The following is a 7,653-nucleotide window of genomic DNA, read 5'->3' as shown; positions in this document are numbered from 1 at the left end:
GGCTTGTAATAAACGATAGATTATTAATTCTTTTGTAAAAAAATACAATTTTTATAACAAATAATAATCTGGTCATTGACAATCTAATGAATATTTTTTTCACAAATACTTCTTACTATAATAATATTATGTCATTCAGAAATTTTAAATTAAAAGTCATTAATGAAAATCAAAAACATTTCTTACATAATTTATTACAACTCGTCGCTTTCTGTTTTTAAATAAACTATGAATATACCCAACAAGAGCAGCGGTAGCCCAATGGTAAGGAATGCGACTTGCAATGTTAGGTCACTGGTTCGATTCTATTCTTATATTCAATTCTAGGGATACAATATTGTATAATTAACACTTTGTGCATTTATTATATAGGAATTTCTACTGCTCTAAAACAAGTTTCAAGAGGATGAACAGTAGCGTGCGTCATGTGTCTTCAAGGAGCACGCGTAAAAGAGTCTTTTCAACTTTCTCAACTTTCAATATTAAGTGAGCGATAACATTAAGTTGCCACAGATGCTTTAATTTATATACAAAAAGTTTACATAGTAGGCCCCACCAAGGGTCTAATTCTAACGTAAAACAAGTAATAATGTTTAAAGGTATTCATAGTTAGTCATATTAAATCGTCTTAAACATATCATCTTTAATTAAACAATATTTCTACAAACGAGTTACAAAAGATATTCTTTTTGCCACTTAGTGCCACTTACTACCGAATTCTTGAAAAATATAACATGTGAAAATACCAAATATACAGTTTAAATATTTTTTTAATATTACTAATATACCTTATTCAAAGAGAATATTCCGATTTATTGAAGTTGAGAGTAAAAAAATTAAAAACATAGGCCTATACAGTGACCGTTTATCAAAAATATCATGGATCATAGGTTATCTAATGTGGAATGTCATTCATTTTTTGTAAGTACGTATATTAGATTAAGTATAAAACATTCGGAATACGAAAGCAAATTGTTTAGTCGTGTAGACATCTTGAAAAGCAAACATGTCGAAGTTTACTGTAAGTATTATTAACATTAAAGATTTTTCAAAATTCGGTAGACAGTTTTTCAATCGATTTTAAGTTTCCGATTTATTTTAAATGCGAATATGTTTACATCTGGCTTGCTTTCTTAATTATTGCGACACTACGAGTCGTCTTACGTAGATAAAGTTATACAACAACCGCAAGATATCGTTGCAGTTATCCATTGTAGTTGGCAAGGAGAAACATTACTGTAATCATAATAATTATTAACACAATGTCAACCAACACAAGCCAACTTCAAGGTAGACTTTCCATAAAGATCCCCGCGATGATCGTTCTTGCGCTGCCCGCCTCCAGCGTGTATCTGCTACCTTAACTAAATGTCGTCTGTCCATCAATAACAATAAGTCTTTATTTATAACTACTAATAAAACACGGTTCCCTAAACTTTTCTACAGTATATGCTACTCTATCATTGGAACCAAAGCACTGGGTAAAAGTCTCCTCCACCTCAGTTCGATTTTCCTTATTCTTCGCTTTGCTTCTCTATTCCTTTCCCCTTATTGTTACCATTTCATCGCTCCAGCAAATTCTTTATCCATTGAACGTTCCCATGTTGTTGCTTCTAGAATCCAGGGTTGCTGTAAGATATGTAAATAAATCTCAAACGTCTGTATAAGTGAAGCGTATTTGCGACAATGAGTTTCAGTTTTTTTGCACTATTTGCCATTGTTATACCTACTGCTAATGCCTACCCCAAACAAATACTAAAGGGACTAAAACGACTAAAAACGTTATTTTTATAAGGACAAAATACCCTTATTATTTTATTTTTATCTATATTTTCGACACTAACTCAAAATATGTGTAATGCTGTACTTTATTCTTCTTTATTTCCAGATTATTTTTGCACTTGTTGCGCTGTTTGCGCTGACATTTGCGCGCCCACAGGGTAAGTTAATTATCATAAGACAAGTAGAATCTCGAGAAACATTATCTTTATTTTATATAATAAATAATATTTAAACTTTTTATAATCAAAACAATCACTGCAATTTATTTAACAAAGAAATCCTTGGCCACGATTTGGTTAAGTATTTAGGGTTAAAAACTAATAAATATGATAATGAAAATATTATATTTTCATTGTCATATTTATTAACATTTGCAAGCCACATAAATAATTAGTGTTTTAATAAAAAAATAACATTACAGCACAAGTATCTTACTTTAATATATAAAAAAAGTGAAAAAGATAGCTAGTAGAATTATTTGGTTAATTTTACAAAATATATGTTAAAAAATAAATTTCATACATAAATAACAATCCTGAGGCTACAGCTAAATAATAAAAAAAAAACCTAATTTGCTGTTATGAGTACCAAATTAAAAAACCAGGCAGGTTTATAATTACATACATCAAAGACAAATATCATCAAATAATTTCATGCTTTTTAACAGTATTGTAAATCAGTTACTCTGGATAATTAAATAACATTTAACTATTATTCTAAGGTAAACATTTATATTTTTTTTGTTCCAGGTGGGCCCGGTTCAGGTAATCATTTTTTATGAGAAATAAATGGTGACAAATAACTATTATCTTTAAATTATAATTATTTTCCGCCAATATATTCATTGGCAACCATAATAAGTGAACAAGTCTACAAGTTACTCGGATCCGAACAAACTGGGGTATTTTATTATACTATGTGTTAATGGTTTCCTTCGGTACAGCCAAATCATTCTTAGTTGACATATTAATACAGAATATTTTACAGGGGAAATTGAGGTTTGCGCTAGAGTATTATACTCGCACAGCGAGTTCCACCATTAATAAACAACCTCTGCACACCGTAATATTCTTAAAAAAATCATTTTACAAATAAGTTGGATTTGTCCATCGTTATATAAAAACAAGATATCCGCTACTTTCCATGGCGTAAAATATAGAGAGAAATATTAAATTTTGTTGCCTAGCTTCCTAATTATCCGCCCCCTCAACCTTCTTGACTATAATATATTTCTACCAAAATTCAAGTCTTTAAGCTTTATGGTTCCAGAGATATGTTAATGAAACAGTACATCGGTAAATAAAGACCTTCCTTTTTATTCTAGTGGACGTTGTCGAAGAAGATCCAGGCGCAGGTAAGAATTAGAAATAATTATTTCATTTTGCCACTTTTAGATTTGTAATTGTTATATTCGCCGTCATCTTCACCATTACTTTATCATACGCTCTCATCGGAAACGAGATCAGACCGTATGTCACAGAGGACGCCAAACCCCGAACATAGTAGAAAGAAGCGTAGGTGACTTTTCTTCCGCCTACTTCTTCCATCACCAACGCTTTTTGAAGATGTAGTAGTCATAATGGCCAGTCAATAGTAACCAGCCAAGTAGAGGTTCGGCCCTCTTGGACGCCCTTATGTCGGAATGCTATGCGGATTTTATAGACAGCCCTAACCGAACTCTACCGTGGGGGCCCCTGAACCTAGTCACTCAATGGAGCGTCCACCGAAGCGATTTACGCGCTCGGCGACCTTCCAATCTTGTGAAATATATTTATATATGTATATATACATATATATATATATATATATATATACACGCATATAGCGGCCGAAACCGATGCTCCTCCGGGAACCCTCGGGCTTCGGTACCTTGAAAGAGATCATATATTAGGCGTTCTCTGCGCCCTGCCGCCACGAATCCGGGAATCTGCAAATGCCATTTGGGCAGAGGTGAAAGAACATTGAATTTAAAATAGCAGTTGTTAGATAGTTCTATAATTTATTTTCGTAAAGGTTGTTTTGTAAATAAATATTAAAGTTATTATTTTAGAATATCATCTATGTAATTTACTCTTTTTTAAATAAGTATCTATGATTGTAATAAATACCCTTTTAATTGCAGTGAACGTAATTGGAAAAGATGAACAAGGTACGTATAGTAATATACATTTAAGATAAAGAATTAGTTATTTTATTAAACAGTTAAAATAAAACATATTTAAATAAAACGTATGCCTATAAAACTATATCTTGAAATCGTTTAATTACTAGACTAATTGTGAAAGCCTACAACAGGCAAATATATAAAAATAATTTATATTTAAATAAATACAAATTTGTCCAATGTTATGCAATTCTTATATAAACATATATTATGTTTGGCTTTCTGCATATTTAATTAAAATAAATAAAATATTAAATTAATAAATAAATTCATATTGAACAATTTAAAGTAGAGCAGCACAAGTTTGTTGCCAAGAGACTTTCTCTGGTTCTGTGAGACATGACAAGAAGACGAAGATTTAAAATCTCACGGTCAACAAAGTGTAGAATATAAAGTTTTTTTTTAATAAACTAACATAATTACGTTACAAAAATCTTCTTTTAAACCTTAATTGTATGTAGGTTTTTAAATACCGAACGCACTGCTTATTAATGTCTATTTATAATTAAATAATACTATTATTTTTTTAAATTTTACAGTGAACGTTGTCGACGGAGACCAGCAGGGTATGTTAAGCTTTATTTTTAATTTTGCTTTTGTTTGTCAATATATTTTTTCTTTTTGTTTATCAATTTAAACATTCGTAGAAAATGCCTGTTGCTTTTTCTTAATACGAAACAACTAAACTTAATACTAAGTTATTGAAAAAATTACTATCCATTAGGTATATTATTAGAAAATATTGTGATTTGTAATGTGTTAATATTTTTAAAAGTAATGCTAATAATATTGCTTGACCGCAAATCATTAAAATAAAGCACTAAGTATTATCACAAACATTCCAATCATTTTATATTAATAACAAAAAGGTGAGGAAACATATTAATAGAATTTGTTATTTATTTCAGTTAACATCGTCGATTCAAGTAAGTATAATCATGCTATATATAATAATTTTAGAAACTAGTAGAATTATTTTATGTATGAAGTTATTAAGGAGTACCATACTATATTTTCATAGTTATATGGTACTGTTACACGATAACCCTATAATATCAAACCTTTGAACTGAATTCGACTCTGATGATCACCCTTAGATCGAATGTTAAAGTACAAGCTGAAGTCTTCTCTAGCAAGCATTTGCGCCATGAAGCATTCGCCAAAGTTACTTAAGTCCCAGGGAACATCCCAATCCGAAACACTACTATCTTATATATCTTCTTCTTCTTATCAGCCGATCTACGCCCACTGTAAGGCATAGTCTGTCAAAGTCCCCCAAAGATCGTCACGATTGAATGGTCCTGCGCTGCCCCCACTTCCCACGACCTTGACTATATCGTTAGCCCACCCAGTGGGGCTTCCCACGCTACGTTTACCGACTCATGGTCGCCACTCGAGAAAATTTCGACCCCAATTACTAATATACTACAACCACTAATACTTAATACGCTTCAAGTTATTACGCAAGATCTATCAGTCTGTTTTAGGTTAAGTTTCCATATTTCATTTTTTTCATATCATCTAGCACTAAACAGTATGATATCAAAACTAATTTAATTGTATTAGAATCTGTAAATTAACTAAAGAAACCGAACTAAGACTTCTAAAGGAATTCCTCCTATTTAGTTACTCCTACACGTGTAAATGCCAACAGATAAAAAGCGATAGTCAATATAAAAAATCAATTACATAGTTGTTATAAAATCCTAGACAAAATAAAAATATGTTGAATAATTACATTAATAATATCGTTCTTTACAGATGACTTCCATCCTCGGTGAACAGATTGGATTTTGTAGTTTTATTATTCAATGTTCGTTTTCGTTTGAAACTATAATAAATTTAATACATAACTTGACATTGAGGTTTGTTAAGATATCCATCACCTTTGACATTAATCATTCGGGTAAAGTCCGAACAATTGCGTGAGCCTTGACCGCCTGCTATACATAATGTCAATCGGTTTAACCTACTCCACAGTTACTGTATAGCCGCTCACAAAGTTAAGGCAATGCGGGAACTGTTTGAGTTCTTATTATCCTTTTATTCCTTCAGCCTTATCATTCGTCAACAACGTCGAATATTAATCCGATTAACTACTTAACTTTATTAGACCTTGTAAATTTAATATCATTGTGTAACAACCAGAAGTAAAAATACTGGTAACTGGTCTAATTGATACAAAACCTATTACTTTATCCGATTTTTTTGTTGTGTAACGTACGTAATATGAAATATATAGCGTACATCATATAAAATGATCTCTGTATGTACACATATAAGTAAGAGCAATAAAAAATAAATACTTACAAATGATACATATTAATGGATAGGTTCTATTTAGAATATTTCATAAGCTTAGTTGTAATAGTAGGTAATGATATTGTTTTATATTATTTTATTTTATTTCGGTACAAGTTTATAAGAATTATAAAAATTAAAAGAAAATTATGAGAAAATTATTTAGGATCTAGGCAAGGTTTTAAAAAATAGAGAGTTATTTTGATGCGTGTTTAAATATGATCTGTTTCAGCTCTTTGTCAGGTAAGTATTTTATATACGCATTTCTAAAATTAGTTTTATTCCTATAATATAATACTCTTATTTAAAAAATTAAGTAGTGCAAAATCTCTTAAATCCATAAGCGAGAAAAGAGGCACTTAGCTGTAATAGAAGATTTTGTAAATATGCCTTTTTATTGTTAATAAAGAGAGCATAAGAAGCCTTTCTTATAACGTTATACAACTTATATCATGAATTAATTTCGCGAAGAAAGATAAGGAACATATGGATTGATACAACTACGGCGCCTTTATCTCGGAAACAGAAATTCTCATTGTTAGTGTATTCTGCTAAAGTAGCACGGCAGGCAAAATTTTCAACAAACGCAACACTTTGTGCGTTTACAAATAATCGGAACTCATCATAGTGATAAAAATTTGCGAAGCTACAATAACAAATTAAAGTAAGTAGTTTATAGTGACATATCACATTCCACTATTATTGCCAACAACAATTATATTGACAAATGCATTAAAATTATTGACGATATGCAAGCAAAGCAACTTATTTGCCGTTTAAACAATACATACACTGAGTCATGATATAAGTAATTAAGTCGAATTTACTTACACATCGCATCACGATGGCATATTTGGACAGAGCAAATTGCAAGTTGAAAATAAGTGCTTAAGCATAACAAGACTTTATCGTTTCAAAATAATATTTATTAATAAAATCTACTATTCAATCAATGGTAATTTTAAAAGAATAGACTTGACATTTGCTAGATTAACCGCTTAATTGAATAAATAAACCAGGTGTAAAGGTTTTTTAACCTTTATTCATGTTAGAGCATCTGATGAATAATTTTCCGTAAACAGCGGAATTTCCTACTTATTATAAATAAAAATGTTAGCCGCTTGCTACTTTCATAAAGTATTATATACACATTTTTTTTTCAAGATTTGCTATGTAATATCTCAAAAGTAAAAACTAGTACAAACGCGTACTAGGGTGTTATAAAATAACTCATATTATATCGGTATCGTAAAGTTAAATGTATTGTACGGTAATGAAACAGACATGACATGACAAACAGGAAACTCTTACTCAGCGACGAAAATAATTTTAAATTCAGCTCGCCCACAAGAAAAAAAATAATATGGGCCAACTCGAAGCCTCGTTATTACTATGAATATTTTAAA

General features: G+C 30.5%; 1 long non-coding RNA gene across 1 annotated transcript; it reads left to right on the top strand.

Moving 5' to 3' along the window:
- Positions 1 to 933: 933 nt before the first annotated feature.
- Positions 934 to 5,804, top strand: LOC137921748 (uncharacterized). The gene is made up of 8 exons (XR_011107486.1): positions 934 to 1,021; positions 1,889 to 1,940; positions 2,532 to 2,546; positions 3,107 to 3,136; positions 3,905 to 3,931; positions 4,486 to 4,512; positions 4,855 to 4,872; positions 5,708 to 5,804. It is a non-coding gene; the product is annotated as an uncharacterized lncRNA (long non-coding RNA).
- The last annotated feature ends 1,849 nt before the right edge of the window (positions 5,805 to 7,653 follow it).

Source organism: Battus philenor, unplaced genomic scaffold (assembly GCF_028537555.1).
Source record: "Battus philenor isolate CCGP_79_NKW_IND1 unplaced genomic scaffold, ilBatPhil1.0.hap1 SCAF_19, whole genome shotgun sequence".
Classification (NCBI taxonomy): Eukaryota; Metazoa; Arthropoda; class Insecta; order Lepidoptera; family Papilionidae; genus Battus; species Battus philenor.
The sequence above is the reverse complement of the archived record's forward strand: the minus strand, read 5'-3'. Positions and strand labels throughout refer to the sequence as shown.